Source organism: Rattus norvegicus, chromosome 17 (genome assembly GCF_036323735.1).
Source record: "Rattus norvegicus strain BN/NHsdMcwi chromosome 17, GRCr8, whole genome shotgun sequence".
NCBI lineage: Eukaryota > Metazoa > Chordata > Mammalia > Rodentia > Muridae > Rattus > Rattus norvegicus.
The window spans coordinates 7,753,774-7,771,411 of record NC_086035.1 but is presented as its reverse complement, the minus strand read 5'-3'; the positions used below and the strand labels follow the sequence as shown (position 1 = coordinate 7,771,411).

General features: G+C 47.7%; 1 protein-coding gene and 1 long non-coding RNA gene across 9 annotated transcripts in view; one reads left to right on the top strand and one right to left on the bottom strand.

The window, feature by feature from the left end:
• The window catches only part of Trpc7 (transient receptor potential cation channel, subfamily C, member 7), a 131,111-nt gene that overhangs the window by 67,653 nt on the left and 45,820 nt on the right, over positions 1 to 17,638 (bottom strand). The gene's annotated exons all lie outside the window — the stretch shown is intronic.
• LOC102555284 (uncharacterized) overlaps positions 1 to 17,638 on the top strand; it is a 65,750-nt gene that overhangs the window by 30,903 nt on the left and 17,209 nt on the right. For 2 of the 7 annotated variants that reach the window (XR_005495724.2, XR_005495722.2), the window contains exon 4: positions 15,730 to 16,204. The exons of the other annotated variants lie outside the window; for them this stretch is intronic. This is a non-coding gene — a long non-coding RNA (uncharacterized LOC102555284). Of the gene's footprint in view, positions 1 to 15,729; positions 16,205 to 17,638 lie in introns of those variants that run through there. 7 annotated transcript variants of the gene reach the window in all.

Here is a 17,638-nt window from a genome sequence, read left to right as displayed (position 1 = left end):
TCCCTTCTGAGGGTGATTGCTCTTATGACCTAATTCAGTTGGACTGGGCCATCTCCTCTCAAAACTGTCACACTGAGGAACCAACGTTCTGGCATATGAAACCTAACGAGAACTCCCAAACCATCTCCAAGGCATGAAGACCCTTCAGTCAGCTCCTTCAGATGGGAATTGTTCCACCCTTGATTTTAAGTATAGGGGCCCAAGACACAGAAGATGTTACTAGCTGGTAGCCAGTTAAGCAAGTAATTGTTTATGACAAGGTCTCGTCTTCAATCCGGGCTAATTTGACTTTAAATCCAATATTTAAAAAAAAAAATTTCCCCTATATTTCTAAAAGGTAGATTTGGAATCCAACAGACAAGCCAAAACAGGGGAGTAGTGATTTCTCCAGGTCTACATGGGCGGGGCCTCACTGCTGAACAAGAAGTGTCTGTGTGGGCGGGGCCTTGTCCCTGAACATGATATAGAACTCTTGTCTCTCTGAACCTATTCATTCACTGGTCAGCCAACTCCCAGTGTAGAGATCAGGAATGTTTAAGGGAAAGGCTCAACGCCAGTTCATCTCCACTCTGCATCCTCTTAGAAGGAGCGAATCATCATGCTAAAGGAAAGGTCCTGGGCTCTGTCTCCTATCTATAAGGAAGAGAATCAGGAACTGGTTTCCTAACAGATCCAGTGCCTGATCCCTGCTCTGCCCGAGCCTCATGAAAAGTCGTGCAGATTTACAGCCTCAAATAACACAACTCAACCCTCATGGCCTCAGTGAGGCCTAATTAGGATCTCAGAGCTCTAGTCAGTCCCACTTGACACAGCTTACTAGGCAGAGCAGTGGTTCCAGACAGTTCCTTGAATCTGAGTTGTGACTGGATAATTGGCCGGGTTGTTGGTAGCACTCCTGTGACTGTACTGTCCTTGTCTACAAAGATTCACAGGGTTAGGGCGTGCTCGGGCTCCGCCCAGCTGCCAGTCTCGGGCCCACCGTGGACTGTGAATGGAACAAGAAACTTCTGTTCTCTGTGAGGAGGCCATAGTCGGTGCTAACTCAGAGGCACCTTCGTGGGCTTGGAGAACACTGGTCTAGTTTTTGATTTATGGGACAATTCTTAATATCTGCTGATATATTTTACTTCATAATTGTAAAACACTTCTGTCATGCATTAAACTTTTAACTAAACAAAGCTGTCATTTCTTAACAGAGACATTACATTTGGTGGTTTTTCAGCAGAGAATGAAATTTGAGCATCAGTAAAAGCAACAGTTTTGTTTTTTTTTTCTTTCAAGCATAATTCTTGACTCTAATTCCAACACTTTATCAGCAGGAATGTATACCCAAGGTTATTGATAGCAACATGGGAAATCTGCATGAAATTTGTACCTGCGTTTAGTGACAAGAAAGAAGGCAGGCAGACTGGCAGTGCTTTCAGAAAATATAAACCGTATAAAATATAAAACTAGCATAGAGATTCCAGTCTAGGCTGATGGGGCTCAGGTGCGGTGGGTGGATAGACCGTTTTCAAAACGACTCCCTCGTACATCAGATAACATGTTAGGTTGGTTGCACTGGATGAAAGAACCCGTGAGAAATCATTTAGGGGTTATCTCTTAATATTTCTACGTTTTCCCAGATTTGCCGAGCAGCATGTGCATGAGTCAGGAGTGATGCATCTGATCAGCTTTAATTAAAAAAAAAATCGTGTTTCATCTTATGTAATTGCTTTAAAATTATACTTTAAAATTACCTTCATCTCCCATGAATTTCTACAACGATGCTGACTCTGGCATATCGTCTTTGCCCACATTTAGTTCTCTCGACACTTATTTTTATATATGGTTTTACATTCGGCGTGCCCTTGGGATTTAGTATCACCATTTTTAAAATTTAAATTTTGGGTTTCTCAAACTTGCCAAATGTGAGACCAGTGCCAGTGTTTGGACGGTGTGAGCTGTAAATGTTGAAATGACGGAACTGACATTGGTTAAGAATTAGGACCGATCAGGGTGTGACCCCGATGCCCTAGGTTTTGCCTGCTAATGGATAAACACATGGTTCATTTGGCTGAGTCATCCATGCACACAGTGTTTTCGTGGTAAATACCCTTCCATACCTAGCACACACCTCTAGGCATAGAAGATAGAGTGAATAGGAATAGGACTGTCTAGGCTCTGCCTTTGGGGAGTTTATTAACTCCTTAGTCTTGATGGCTCTAAGTCCTTTCAGACTGAGTGACAATCTGATCAATGCCTATGTATTCTTATTTATTTATTTATTTATTTATTTATTTATTTTCTTAACCATGTTGTGTGTGTGTGTGTGTGTGGGTGTGTGGGTGGGTGGGTGTGTGGTGCTGGGGATCAGACTCAGGCCTTCACACGTGCTACCTAAGTGCTCCACCACTGAGCTACACCCCAGCTTCCCGTTTCCAGGTCACTCCCCCTGCCCCTAAGTACACTGCTCAGGAGGAGCCTCAGGTAGGCTGCTCCAGCCCCAGGCAAGCGGCTGGTACCCGGCAGCTCTGCATCCATGCTCTGCCATGCTCTGGCGGCTCCCACGCCAGCCTTTGGGCCTGGACAGATCCAGACTGAGTCAGGCCTCTGCCCACTGCTCTCCAGGAGCTGATTTTCTGCAGTCCTAGGCGTAGCGACATCGTGCCGCTGGCTGTTGAAGTCTTTTGGACCAGACTGCTCCTTGGCCGCATGGACGCTCTGTAGAGGAAAGACAGTTGGCCGCTCTCCAGTCTCCTGTCTCTCCAGCTCGACTGTCAGTCAGAAATAAATGCCCGCCTCCTCTCCCGTCTGTCCTTTCTAAAGGGCAGTCTGTGAACAGAGAGCTGCTGGGAGTGGTGCCCCAGGCAGACAGACAGACAGGTTCTACTGCTTCACAGCCTCTCTTTCTCAGGGCTTGGGTTTCCATGACTCTGCTTCTGATCCCCCAGGCAGGGATTGCTGCTCCCTCTTCCCTTCTCAGTCTATATAAATTAGCCCTCTGGAAGCGGAGAGTCAGTTCTCCTCTTTGCCTGCAGGCAGCTCTTGTGGCTAGTCGGAAGGGAGGCTGAGGAGGGCCTGAGGGCTCTAACTTTACAGCTGCTGCTCCTCTTCCTCAGTTGGCTCTTGGCCAGATTTGGTATTGCTGGGAGTTTTCCTCCCAGGTTTTCATGGTCTCTTACCCCTTGGCACCATTCTGACTAATAAGTAGACCTGGTGCAGGCAGAGCTCAAGTCCTCTTCCCGCAGCTTTGGGCCCATGCAAACAATAGTGCATGGACTGTCAATGAACGCCTGCTCTTCCAAAGCCACTTTGCATATGAAGCGCATGCTTTTAAGGCATTTTTAAGGAGTGTTCCATAATTCCGTATGTTACATTATCCTTTCATACTCTGGCATGTTGAGGAGATTATTGCTTACCAGTGATTCTCAACTTTCCTAATGTTCTGACCCTTTAATACAGTTCCTCATGTGGTGGCCTCCAAGTACAAAATTATTTCATTGCTATTTCATAACTATAATTTTGCTATTGTGATGAATCATAATGTAAGTATCTGATGTTCAGGATATATGATATGTGACCCCTGTGAAAGGGCAATTTGACCCCCCAGAAGGGTCACAACCCACAGGTGGAGAACCCCTGGCTTAGACCAAGAACTTGGCACAAATCCCTGAGTGACACTTAGTTGATGTGAGTTTATTTTGTCTTGGTCATATATACCATGGTTACTCTGATACTCAAGTCTCCCATTTTGGACAGCTTTTATTGTTCTCTCCTCCTCTTTGAGAAATGCCAAAATTCCTCACACCTCAAGCACTGGGGATGTTTCTGTCCAGGGCATATTATGGCATTCAGGTGACCTCTGGCTCCGAGTTTTTAGATGTCAAATCAGGACGTGATTATTCAGTATCCAAAGCAAGATCTCAAGGACATTTGGGTTTGCTCTTTGAAGAGTAGGTTCACCCCTTTCTCTCAGGGAGTAACCTTGACATGGGTCATTTGTGATCATGCTTGGAACGCTGTTTTTGCTAATCTACAGTGAGTATAATTTCCCTCTTTCTCACCATGGTTATGTTCTTCAGAAGAGGAAACTGGACCTAACCACATGCAATTTGTCTAAATATCATGTCCTTCCATTGAATCCAGCCAGGCTGGCTACAGCATCTTGACTCTTAGGATCTCTGAGTCTAGACAAGGACACATCCAAAGGAGCTGAGTCAGCGCTTTGCCAGTGATCAGTGTCATGGAGTCCCACAGAAGGGGTACCTCATTCAAGCTGGGATGTGAAGGCATACAAGGAAAGGTTTGCCGAAGCGGTCATTTTGTTCTGAGCTGAGACACCTGCGTACTAGGCTTACCAAAGGATTAAGAAGGGCAGGCCGATGAGAAAGAGCAGCCAAGCACTCGGGCCTCAGAAACAAGCGCATCTTAGCTTGAGTCTTGCCTCTGGGTGTGGCTGGCTAGGTGTGATCCTGATGAGTCTTGTCACTTCTGAGGTGTGTCTACTTCACCTGACAAGTGGAAGCAGCATTGAGCGCATCAGATGACCATACTTAGAGCAGCTTGCATGACAAAGGCCATGGAGTGAGAGCTGTAAGGCGCTGTTACAGCTGCTGTTACTGTTACTGAAGCCTAAGAGCTTGCCATGTCACGTAGCCAAGGAGATTGGCACCCCTGAGGTACTTATGAGCCATGAGAGATAGCATGAGTCCGAAGCCTTGGGCGCTAGGAGAAGTTGCAGTAGACTCTTTCAGGGGTAGACCAGATACCCAGAAAGGAAAATTTCATGTACAGACCTGCCCCCACTGCTATCCCCTGCTGTACCTTATGCACTAAAGAGCAGAGCAGCATCCTCTAAATGACAGCACCAGACAGTCTCAGAAGGCTCCAGAAGCACCTGATTCATTGAGCCTGCCCAGTTGACAGTGATCATTTATTGCAGTGTCCAATGTCCTGTTTGCAGCCTCTTTAAATGTTAATGATCAATAACATAATTATGATGGGGAAGGTTCCTGGGCTAGTTGTGGCTTTAATTAAATTTTCAAAGCCATCTGGAGCTATGCAGAATTATTTTATGTTTCTTTCCAGACGTGGTTTGGGAGGCCTCTAGTCATACAGTGTCAAGCCTATATCAGAATACTGTTCCTGTGCTCTTATATCCAGTAGGGGAAATGTGTTGGCTGTTGGGAGATTCTTGTCATCTCCAGCCTTTCCACCACTCCAAGGCAGGCAGGAGGAGTATTTGTCAGGCAAGGAAGCTTCTCTCTTAAGAACTGAGCCTCATGTAGCCAGCCAAAGTGCTGACTGGCTATTGGTAACCTGGTACTTACCTACGTTGCACCCTGCCACTTTCTCCTGAGGTCCTGCCATCTGGCCCTACTGACCTCCCCCCTAAATCTGACATGCCCCACAGCCTTCCTCAATTGTCTGTTTAAAATGGGATCTTTTCCTCTACTCAGACCCTCCATGATGTCCGTCTCCACTGTCTGTCTGTCCATCTGTCTATCTATCTATCTTTGTGTCTGAGTTCATATGCATCACATTTTGGCCTGATGCTCATGGAAGCCAGACGAGGGCATCAGATCCATGGAACTGGAGTTATGGATGGCTGTGAGCTATGGCGTGGGTGCTGGGGACGGAATCTGGGTCCTTTGCAAGAGTGGCATGTTCTTCACTGTTGAGCCATCTCTTCAGCCCCAATCCTCTCCTCTGCCTTTTGTCACTTAGCTACTACTTGAATTGGTTTTTCCTTTATTATCTTTAGCCATGCTAAAATACTAGATCTTTAAGAGTGAGGTTTTCGTTAAATGCTATCTATAGACACATAGCAGACACAGCAGTTTCTCAGCAAATGTCTGTTAGATGCTTAACTCACATGGGATTTTCAGGGTGGTGCTCAGGAAGAGGGTGGTTGTCGTCATGAAGGAGTTTTTGGTTCATTGTACTGATCTCCAGGCATACTCCACAAGTAGGGACTCCTAACTTTCCTCCTGAGGGGGATGGGATTTCACTGGAAATGGTAGTGTAAGTATCTCCCTTTCTGATTGCTCTGGAGCACTATCCTCACAGCTGTCCATTGGGAGGTGGTCTAGTGCTCAGTGATCTATTTCGGTCAGTAGAATGTGGCTGCATTTCCTATGATGCTGTAAAGCTCGCAAGGAGTGGTAATTTGCTTCAGTCCTGGGAAGGCTCCTTCTTGGAAGGTAGCTGCCACGGAAGATCATTAGCTCAGTTCAGCCCCCAGGAATATGGCTGGGCAAATGGCCCAACCCAAGAGCTTCCTAGCTGAGCCCTGTTTGACTTCCTGCGTAACCGTGATCAGATGGTATGGTTGGTGTCCTAAGCAGGTAAGTCTTAGAGCTTCATGAAAAACGAGAACACCTTTCTTCAGTTTGCCTACCCAGGATTCTACAGTTAACCTCTAGGAGGCATGGGCAAGAGACCCTTCCCCACCCCTCACTTCCTGCCTTCAGACTCTTCCTGTGTCCCACCTCCCCACTCTGCCCTCTTCATCTCAGGACCTCTCCATGTTCTTTCTCCTCTCTGCCCTCTAACTGTCTGAAATCAGGCTCCTGCAATTCTCTTAGAGTCTTTCTTATTTCTTCCTAGTCTTCCTTCTGATAGACGGCACCGTGACCAAGCTGCTGCTGGCCATGCCCGGAGCCACTCCTCCTTTGGTCCTGCATGTGCGGTGTGTGGTTGGTGTCTGAAAGTCTGCTTGGGAGATGAGCCTGCTTTGTTTTGTCAGCAGAAGACACATCCTGGAAGACAGGGTGACACGTTCGTTTTTGGTTTCCCTGCATGTCGAGGATGGATCTGTGCCTGCTGCTGTCACAGGCAGGTCACAGATCAGTGTGTTTGGGGAGATGCTGCCTCCTGAAGGACCTTGGAAGAGAGCTGCTCTTAGTGGAAAGATGCCTCCTGAGACCAGGAGGGGGAAGGGTTTGGCAGTCTCCCGTGGATGCTACACACCAGGCTTCATTTAAACTTTCTTCTGGAGACAGCGGTCAAGGGCGTTCTTTGTGGAAGTTTTGAGTCTCCAAACCGCCTGACTCAGAGGGTTTTCTTCATTGGAGAGATGGGGTTCCTGTTTGCTTTGTACCCATCCCTAGTACATGCTATCCTAGAATACCATGGACTCTAAAGATACCTTGAATGATTACAGGGAGCCCTGGCTAGTCCCTGATGGTGGCGGTGAGCATTTGTAGTGGCTAAGGTGTCCACAGGAGAAAAGCACTGGTCACGGGTGAATCCTTGGGCCCAAAAGAGGATGCCCAACTCATGATGAGATAGGATTTCTTAGCAAAGCAGGTGGGGCACAGTGAGCCTGATCTACCTCACTAAGGAAAAGTATCGGATAAAAGATGCCCTGGATGACTTTGATGTATTGATTACCTTAATCCTTGAAAGAACCTTGTGTCATAAATATAACTTTAGCTCTTTGTTTTCAAATGAAGAAACTGAGGCCATACAGCCAGCATGTGAGACCAGGCATGCCTGCCACCATGGGACCAGTACCAGTAGTTCCTGAATTGGGAAGTTTCTTAGCTTCCAAATTCTTACTGGTTATACTCGCTCCTCCAACCATTCTATATACTTTATATATAAGTAAGATATATTCTTATATCTAAATAAGATATAAATATATATCCAGATACTATATCAAACTGTATGGCATAATAAAATTACTCTGATACCAGGTTTAGGTTAGAAAGAGCCCTCCTTTGTACAATGTACCATCTATTGGTAGACTCTGGTAAAGATTGACAGCTCAGTCCCTTGTCTGCCAGGCAGATAACTTACAGACCACTTCCTAATGAGCACTGGATGTGGCCTGCGACAGTTCATGAAAGATAGCATTTGTAAGGTACCTCGTGCCACCTTTGTCTAGAGCTTACTACAAGCTAGAGATTTATGAGCCAAGTGTTGCTGTCCCTACACTGGAGGTGAGAGAAGCAACGTAGAACGATTCACTCATGGTGACTGGGAGTTGTCACACCAGGGTCACACCATGGTTCTGGTGATTGTGTTATGTTGTGGTTTTCTCTGCATCATATGAAAGGGATTTTTTTTCAGAACATGCATTTCTTGGGGGGGGTATTCAATTATTTTGGGAAGAAATCTCTTAAAGCTTAATGTAAGGAGGTTCGGGATGACTGCACTATCTGCAAATGCGATATATTACAACTAGGAGGGACTCTGTGAGCCTGCATGCCTTTCCTGTTCCTGCGGTGGACTACTGGCCTCTTCTGGGCAGTGGTTTATTAACAGCTCAGGAGTCATAATGGATGCTAATGGGCCCAGTTGTTAAAAATCTGTCTTTGTAAAGCATCTCTAAAGATCTTAATTTTGCTAGATTTCAGCTCAGTGGTCACCAAAAGAGGCTTCCAAATCTGCCGACACTGTAGCACTTCCCTTTTGCTCACAGAATGAGGCTCCTTAGGAAACCATGCATGGGGCTGGAGAGACGGCTCAGCAGTTAAAGGGCTCTTACTGCTCTTGCAGAGAAACCAGGCTTGGGTTCAATTCCCAGCACCACGTGGCAGTTCCTTACAGTCTGCAACTCCAGTCCCATGGCATCTGACACCCTCTTCAGGCCTCTGAAAGTGTCAGGCACACATGTGGCACACACATACACTGGGACAGGCACCTGTACTGGCTGGTTTTGTGTGTCAACTTGACCAAGCTGGAGTTACCACAGAGAAAGGAGCCTCAGTTGAGGAAATGCCTTCCTGAGACCCAGCTGTAAGGCATCTTCTCAATTAGTGATCAAGGGGGGAGGGCCCAGCCCATTATGGGTGGTGCGGTCCCTGGGCTGGTGGTCCTGGGTTCTATAAGAAAGCAAGCTGAGCAAGCCAGGGGGAGCAAGCCAGTAAGTAACATCCCTCCATGGCCTCTGCATCAGCTCCTGCTTCCTGACCTGCTTGAGTTCCAGTCCTGACTTTTTTGGTGATGAACAGTGATGTGGAAGTGTAAGCTGAATAAGCCCCCCCTCCCCAAACTTGCTTCCTGGCCATGATGTTTGTGCAGGAATAGAGACCCTGACTAAGACAGCACCCCTACACACAATCTTTTTAAAAGATAAAAAGATAACCATGCACAATGCTACTTTAATTGAAGGTGACGGGGGGTGGGGGGCAAGGGTAGGATCTGATGAGAGGGGAGGGCTCCCTGTGCACCTCTGGGATACAGAATAAGAGTCCCCAGCTTCTCTCACCCCTCCACCCCCGCTCCCTGTCAGCAGACAAGGCAGTGATATAGGGTGGCTAAGGACAGAGTTTGGAATAGAGGCTTTGGAACCAGGTGTGTGTGAGTTTGAATCTGCACAGTTTCCTCCCAGCAGTATGACATGCTCCCTTCTCTGTTTAGGGGATAGAAAGGGTGCAGCTTGTATATGAAGGTAGGGTGTACTCTGTTACCTGTCAGAAAACTCCTCCATGTCCCTTTTTTTCTGAACCTCTCTCTCAAGTTCTGCCTTTCTTCTGTCTTCTGTCCCAGCCTTGCCCCATTTTTGAAGGGCCCTAAGGCCTCCCTCAGTGTTGCCCAGTTTTACCAGCAAGGTCTCCATTCTTGTAAATTGGCTTCTGCCCCTTCCCTTACACGAATCACACTTCTGTCAGAGTGATACAGGAATTGGAGCAATTTATCCTATGATTGGGAGGCGAGACTCCCTCTGAAGTTTCTAGACTGACTTTGTCCCTTGACTTCCAAACTCATATTTTCTACCTCCAAAATTAATAGCCACACACATGCCTTCCCTGGACACAGTCTTGTCTGCAGACTCCCCCACTCCCATTTTGTCTCCAACCATCTGGTTTATTTTCTGTTGCTTTGACAAGCACTATGGCCAAGAGCAAACTGGGGGGGGGGGGGGGATGGCTTATTTTGTCCTACACTTTGAGCTCATGGCCCAGCCCGAGGGAAACTGCTTAGGGACCTGAGCGGGGACTTGAGACCAGGGAGGGATGCTGCTTGCTGACTCTCCTAGCCTCGGGCCTCACTGTCTCATAAAGTCCAGGTCCTCCCGCTTAGGGCATGGCGCCTCCTCTAGCAAGCAGGGTTCTCCTATGCCGTCCACAATCAAGATAACGCCCACGCCTACAGGCCAATCTGACCTGGCAATTCCTGCTTCTTAGGCGGCTCTGGGCTTTGCCAAGTTTACAGTTAAAGCTGGGGTTACAGAGCCGTGTGCGGCATGGGTGCTGGGAAGCAAACTCAGGTTCCTGCAAGAGCAGTCAGTGCTCAGAGCTGCTGAGCCATCCCTCCAGCCCCTCGAAGCACTAATGGGAAACGTCATTAGCAACCTAGTGAAATTAAGTACACTTTAAGTGTGAACATTCCTCAACAGAGTAAATGTATACCAACACACTGGTTGTCTGCTAACATAGAAAGAGTAATTAGAGAAAATACAGAAAAACATTTCCATTCTAATAACGAATCAAATTACAAAATCATTTACTCTAAAGCTAAATGCACGTCAATCTGTGTCTGCACAGAGAAGGAATCGGGGGACTGAAAACATTAAAACAGCTGACGTCTGAGATAAAGGATCATATGCTCTTATCTGATATGGCCTTTCTCATTGTTTAGCATGTTATGTGATAAGCGAAATAAGTGAGACGAAAACTACAACCGCTCCCTGTCACAGAGCACAGCTGTCCTTCAGCCCCACCCCCACCGGCCATGTTGCTTCCTACCCCCCCCCCCCCACCAGCCATGTTGCTTCCTACCCTCCTCTCCCTCCCCCACCGGCCATGTTGCTTCCTACCCTCCTCTCCTGTTGCTTCCCGCTCTTGGAAGCCGACACTCACTTCTTACCCCATCTTACTTCTATGGGTTTCTCCTGACGTCACCCTTTTGACCGACTGTGAACACATGAGCCAGCCCCAGACTCGGCTCCTCTGTGCTGATCACAGACTGAGTTCCTAAGGATAAGACAGAGCGAGGTCGGCTTATCCTGAGACAATCTTAAGAAAATCTCTGCCTCTCAATCTCTCTCTCTCTCTCTCTCTCTTGTCTCTTTCTGTCTCTCTGTCTGTCTCTATCTCTCTCTATTTCTCTCCCTGTCTCTGTTTCTCTCTGTCTCTCTGTCTCTGTCTGTCTCTCTGTCTCTGTCTGTCTCTCTGTCTCTGTCTGTCTCTCTGTCTCTGTCTGTCTCTCTGTCTCTGTCTCTGTCTCTCTATTTCTCTCTCTCTCTCTCTATTTCTCTCTCTCTCTCTCTGTGTGTGTGTGTGTGTGTGTGTGTGTGTGTGTAAGGAAGAGAGAAGACGCAGGAAGACCACTTAGATGCTAATACCATCCAGGCCTGATGTCACCATGGCTCTGATTATATTAACTGAAGCATTCACATTAAACAAACTTTTTCATCTGCAATTATACTTACAAACCTCCTTTCCAAGAATGATGCATTGTGGGACATGCTGGAAGGAATTTGCAATAGATCAATTCCTCATTAAAAGTCTAAATCTACGAGAAAATATAACCAAAGTAATGTGATTGAAATGGACACTTTGCTTAGTTATTAGAGCAAGTCAGAAGTCCTCAGGGGAGACTTCTAAGATCTTTTTGATTTATGGGGTAGAAATGACAATTGGAACATAGTAGGGTTTGTTTTGTTTTGTTTTGCATGTTGTGGTAGTAACTGCCCTTGGTTTGCATCTGCTCTTGGGGTTCCTGCTGTAAATGCCTGTCCGATTCTTTTCTCCTTGCTGACTTTCAAATCAGAATGTAACCCTGATCTGGCTCTGCCCATCTCAACGAGCACAGCACCCGATGGGTAGAGCTGTACGCACTGAAATTCTGTGGTGTAGGGAGCTTGGTCACCAAACAGAAAGTGTTTCAAAGACTTCTCCCTGCACACATATGTTTGTGTGGAGCAAACAGGTAAACAAGTTTAACAGCCTGCTAGTAAGAGAGGCCAACAGGAGTTCCAGTGGACTGTGTGTCCCCCTCATCCCATTTGTTGTTGTTGTTGGGGTGTTTTGTTTTTGCACACTGGGCAGGGCAGACTGTGGGGATGTGTCGATAACTCGGCCTATTGAGATGGAGCGTACCAGAGGGTCTTCCCTGACCTAAAACTCTCAGGCAAGGTCCCCACTGCTTCTCTCTGACTGCAGGATCCCCTGGGACTCGCCTCTCTGCTTCATCTAGGAGACTGGCGGGCCACAGCTAGTGGCAGCATTTCCCTGGTAAGCAAGATGCTTTTTCTATGACCCAAAGGACACAGTTGGTAGTAGAGAGATTGGAGATGTTGAGTCAGTACTCTGGGGTCAGCGTTGAATGGCATCTAGATTCCGCTAGATGTGGTTTTTGTCGTAGGCAGTCATTACAGGTGTTGGAGGAGCACTGAGACCTCTGGCTTCCCAGTGGACACTTACGATTCTGCCCAGTAGATTACGTGTAGGATGCGTACCATTTCCAAAGAGGCCCCACCTTCTGTGAGTTCATGCTCCCAAACAGAATCTCTTGAGAGGCTTTAGGAAATACTGATGTGCTCCCCCTTGAGTCTAGCTGAGCCTGAAGCTGGGTAGCAATCAGCCCTTGTCACAAAGCTCTCAGGTGGCTGTCAGGGAAGAGATGTATGACATCCTTGGGATAACCATAGTTCCTATCCTGGAGGCTTAGAACCCAGGGCTCCATGTGGCCAAGAGTCGGAAAACTAGCCCAGCATTTTCCAGCTAGGGGTGGCTTTTCCCCCACTGTTTTCAGAAGGATGTTGGAAATAGTCAGATGCACGGTATAGTTGAGGGGAGGTGACGCTGGGTGGAGGTCAGGGCTGCCACTCTCACAGTTCTCACAGCAAAAAAATGATCTGCCCCAAATATTATAAACAGTGGAACTGAACCGAGGGGCACTTATGTAGCCTGAGGGTGGTTCTGCATATAAAATCAGCATGGTGAATAGCTTCCACTGGCTAATCTATCCTGTATATACCGTTTTTAAATTAGATGATGCATGGTAATTAAGATCGAATACTATTTCTTAGCTTATGTGTTCCCATATATGGACAGGAAAATTGAGGTCCCAAGATGAAATTACACATTTAAAGTCATATATCTTATAATCCAGGGCCCTGAGACTTCAACACAGAGAGCCAGGTACTTTCCTACTGTTTTTCCTGTGAAGTCTTCCAGGCAGAAAAGGGACCATGATTCACACACGTTTGTTCTGATTATTCTTTGTTTAATATTTTCTGCTTGGGAAAACCTCATTTCCTTGAGTAAAAGACATCACTTCCAAGCCAGGTGATTAATAGATGCTGGTTATTTTTGTGCCAGGCTAGAGCCCTGGGAGTGAGGAGAGGCATCCCCGAAGGGGTTGGTGATCAATGCTTTGGTCCCAACATGGTTTGGCAGCAAGCAGCTTCATGCCGCACAGCTTGGGGTGGTGGACAAGCAGCCAGCCTGATTGCTCTCATCTTACCTCTGTGCATCTGCTAGCACAGCGTGCTGCAAGGAGCTCAGTGGGAGAATGTCTGCTGGAGCCTGTGCGTGTCTGACTGGCCTCTCAGATGCCCTCTGGAAAGACCTGATATCCCCAGGTCCCCTTTGTTCACTGGCCTTGCCTGTGCGTTGTGCAGACAGAGGAAATGAAGCAGGACCCAACAGAGGTCACTCGGCCTCTCCCCAGTGTCCTGTCCATGAAGGATACACAAGGGAGACAATGTCAGCTGGTTCTGACGGCTGCTGGGCCTCACTTTTCCTTTCCTCTCCTTTTTCTTTTTCATCGAGGTTCTAGAAGGTTAGAATGGCCTGTAATGTACACTGGAAGCCCCCGGGGTAGTAAGCGAAGTGCTCTGTCTATATCTATATACCTGGCAATCAAGAAATGCACAGTCACATTCCTAGCTAAATGCAATACTGCTGCCCAGCAAGCTCTGTTTCCTTCTAGAAGGTCTTTCAGTAGAAAAGTGGATCCATTTGCATCATGTCTATAAACCGAGCACAAGGTGTCCACTGGGCCCACGTCTAGGTGGGATGATGCGGGTGGATAATATGTCCCCACCCCCACACCTATTGACTGCTTTCCTCACAGCCAAATGCTCTCCCATTGAGGTATTCTCCCTAAAGCAAGCCCTCTCCTCAGAGGGAAGCCTTCCATGGTGTTGAGTCCCGTGGGCAAATTTTACAAGTTTCTCTCCTCCTGCTTATAAAAGGGTGATGGCAGCCCTAGGGAATGCTGGGCTGGTGTGTTTGATAGTTACTGCAGATTGTTGAACGGACAGTATAGAGTCATCTGGAAAGCAAGCCACTGGGGATGTCTGACAGGGAGTTGCTAGGTTGGGCTGACTGAGGTGGGAGCGCTGTGCTGTGCTGTCTGGGCTCCCCGGACTACACCATCATCTGCTTCCTGACTGGGGATACCCAGTGACCATCTGCCTCACAGCCTGCTTAACTGACTTCCCATAATGGGCTGAACACTCAAAGCAGGAGCTAAGACAAACTCTTCCTTCCTTAAGCTGCTTTTGTTTGGTAATTTTGTCCCAGGATGAGACGTGCCATGGCAAACTGGCACTCGGAGTAGGGTTGTCGTGGGGCAGAAGATGACCGTGTGGCTTGTAGGTAGGCCTGTGAGCTGGCTCATCAGGATGAACTGGGGTGTGTGTGACTTAGGGTCAGAAAAGCCTAAAAACCCTAAGCAGAGCTCAAGGAACCATTTGTGTGGGAGCTGTGAGGGTCAGGATGATCAGTGGAGCCTGGCTCGTTCCCTTTTAGAGGGTAACACAGTGCTGTACCAGGAACTGGGATAAAAGCCATTTGTTTTTATTCTGACAAAAAACTTGTCTGTGTTCTGGCTGTAATCTGATAGCTCAAGTGAGGCACAGTTCAGGATTACAGGGTGCCTGGTTTGGCAGAAATGCAAAGCCATGAGTAGTCTGTAGCTAGTCTGGGGCTGCTGCCTCTCACCAAATCTACTCAAGTCAGTGGTGAGAGCAAGAACAGGGAACGAGGATTTGACAAATGTGTGAACTGGAAGAGAAAGGAGAAGTTCAAACAAGACAGTAGCTGTGATTCTTGAAGGAATTAGCATCAGTAAGAGAAACCTTCTGCTATGCACTGGGACAGTAGGACAATAGGACAGTAGGACAATAGAACAATAGGACAATAGGACAGTAGGACAGTAGGAAAGGTGTCTGAGGGTGAGACTGGAGGCTGCATTTGAGAGACATCCAGTTCATCTGAGAGGAGAAAATGCCACTGAAGCGCTCCCTACACAAAGGCCTGTGCAGTTGTGGTCCAAGGGAGCCGGATGACTTCCTGAGCTGACAGCAGGGTTTGTCAACATCATGCATGTGGCATCCAGTTTTACAGGTATACAAGATTCGAGAAGAGTGGGTCACGGAGGCTAATTCGAGGGTTCCCAAGGCTGGTGAGCCAGGCATCTGCCAAGGAATACTGCATGTACAGAGTGGGTCTGGCTCCGGCTATAGTAGTAGCCTATAGTAGTGTGGCGTGGTATGGTGTGGTGTGGTGTGGTGTGTGGTGTGGTGTGTGGTGTGTGGTGTGTGGTGTGGTGTGGTGTGATGTGGTGTGGTGTGGTATGATGTGGTATGGTATGGTATGGTAGTGTAGTAGATCAGGCTACTCTAGGAGGATTGAAGGGCAGGCGACTCAAGCCCTTGGAGCCCAGATGATTCTCTTATGAGCCCCAGATGTCCAACATGGAGCATCAGGACCTGGTGTTTGCCCTGGTGGATGCCGGTCTTGCTTTTGTTTGACCTTTCCTTACTGTGCTCCTATTTTTCAGTTTGGGGATGAGAATGTTTACTTTGTACCTCTGTGGAGCAGAATGATGTCATCGCTTTTGATATTATTGACTCGTGGTTAAGAGAATGCACTCAGAACACACTCTGCACGGCTGCTTTTGAACAGTGTTGGAACCGCCGGGGGCTACGCATGAGAGAGGCTGCTGCTTCTGACTCTGATTGTGGGGAACAAGAACACGACCTGTTCTCACTGGCTCTGTAACAGCCGAGCTGCGTCTGTAGAGCTCAGAGGCAGTGACTGAAGATGTATGGGACTAGCCGCTGTCACCGAAGAGCCTGGACTGCCTGGACAGAGACGTGCTCCTTCTGTAGAAGTAAGGAGTTAGTGAAACAGCCATTTCTCCCTTCACTCCATTTGGGCCATCCACTTCTCTCCGTGTGTCTGTCTCCCCAAGTAGGAGGCCTTTGTTTGATTATGTCCAAGAAGTTAAAACTTCTGTGATGCAAAACAGGACAGTCTGGGGTCCCCCCCCCCCCCCCCCCCCGTCCTACTCCCTTTGAATACCACAGGACCCACCCCTACAGAGTTCTCTGGCTTATCTAGGAGAGTCGTCTGGTCCTCTCTCAGGCAGATGGGAGGAGGGATGACGATGAAAGAATCAAGCAAAAGGGAAGGCAGACATCACCCTTTAAGTCCACAAAAGATGAAGCAGTGAGGAGGAGAAAGAGGAATGAGATGCATTCCCCCTTCAACAAGTCACATATGTCAGCAAGACACCAAGCAGTCTCCACATGCCAGGGTTCTGGGTTTGCTTTATGATTGAAACATGGGCTCAGCTGAGCTGAAATTGAGATCCAGGGCAGTTGGACCTTTCCAGAGGGTGAGCCTAAATGCCCCAGGTTTATTTGGAATCAGTAGATTGTGGAAGAGGCTTTTTCCTTTCTGCAAAGGAAACTTGAGACCGAGAGACAGCAAGCTGCCTTATTCAGCTGGCGTATGGCCTGAGAAGATGATGAAGCATTTAAGCAGCTCCAAGCCGAAGCTGGGGGTGGGTTTGAGTAGCTGTAGGGAACAGGCATAGTTGCTTTAGAGCTCTGGTGAGGGTGGCTGTGGGACAGATTCTTCTTACCTCTGAATTCTCGTGAGGTGAGCTCGCTCTCTCGTGACGTGAACTCGCTCTCTCAGGTGGACAGCAGGTAGGGTCTCAAGTGAGCCCTTAGCATTCATCCCTTGCCTTGCCTGTGAGCAAACTAACACTACTGCCTTCTCCCCACAGGGGATGAGGCCTGGCCATGTTTTATCCCACTTGAGTCTCATCAGAGCCTGTGAAGTTGGCCTTATCATCCTGCCTTTAGTAGCAAGAGAAGTAAGACGAGGAGTCTAATTGTCTGTTCAAGTGAGTCTATGACTTGACCTCACTGGGCTCACTCCCAGCCACGTCTCCAACAATATCACTCAGGGTTGCCTTCAACTGCATTACTGAGTCTGAGTTACCCTCTTCTGTTTGTGAATCAGGGTCTCATTATGTAGCTCTGGTTGTCCTGGAATTCACTCTGTAGACCAGGGTGGCTTCCAACTCCTAGAGATCCACCTGCCTCTGCCTCTCAAGTTCTGGGATTAAAGGTGTATGCCACCATGCCTGTCCTAAAGCAAAAGTCATGGAGGATAGTCACAACTTAGACAGTTGATCACTCCAAGAGAAATTTTATACTAGATGGTGTCCTTACCATGGGGCTACTTTTAACATCCTTGGGGGAGACAAGCAGGGCAAGTTGGAGAATGGCTTAGGGGACAGTAGGACATTGGGTGTCAGTGTGTCACCACTGAGACAGCAGTGGCACCTCTCCTTTGGCATACAGGGGACAGCACAGTCTCCAGAATATTGCCTGTCTTGTCGTCTGGAAATTTGCAGAACTTTTCATAAAGAAAAAGCTCATTCATTAATCCAC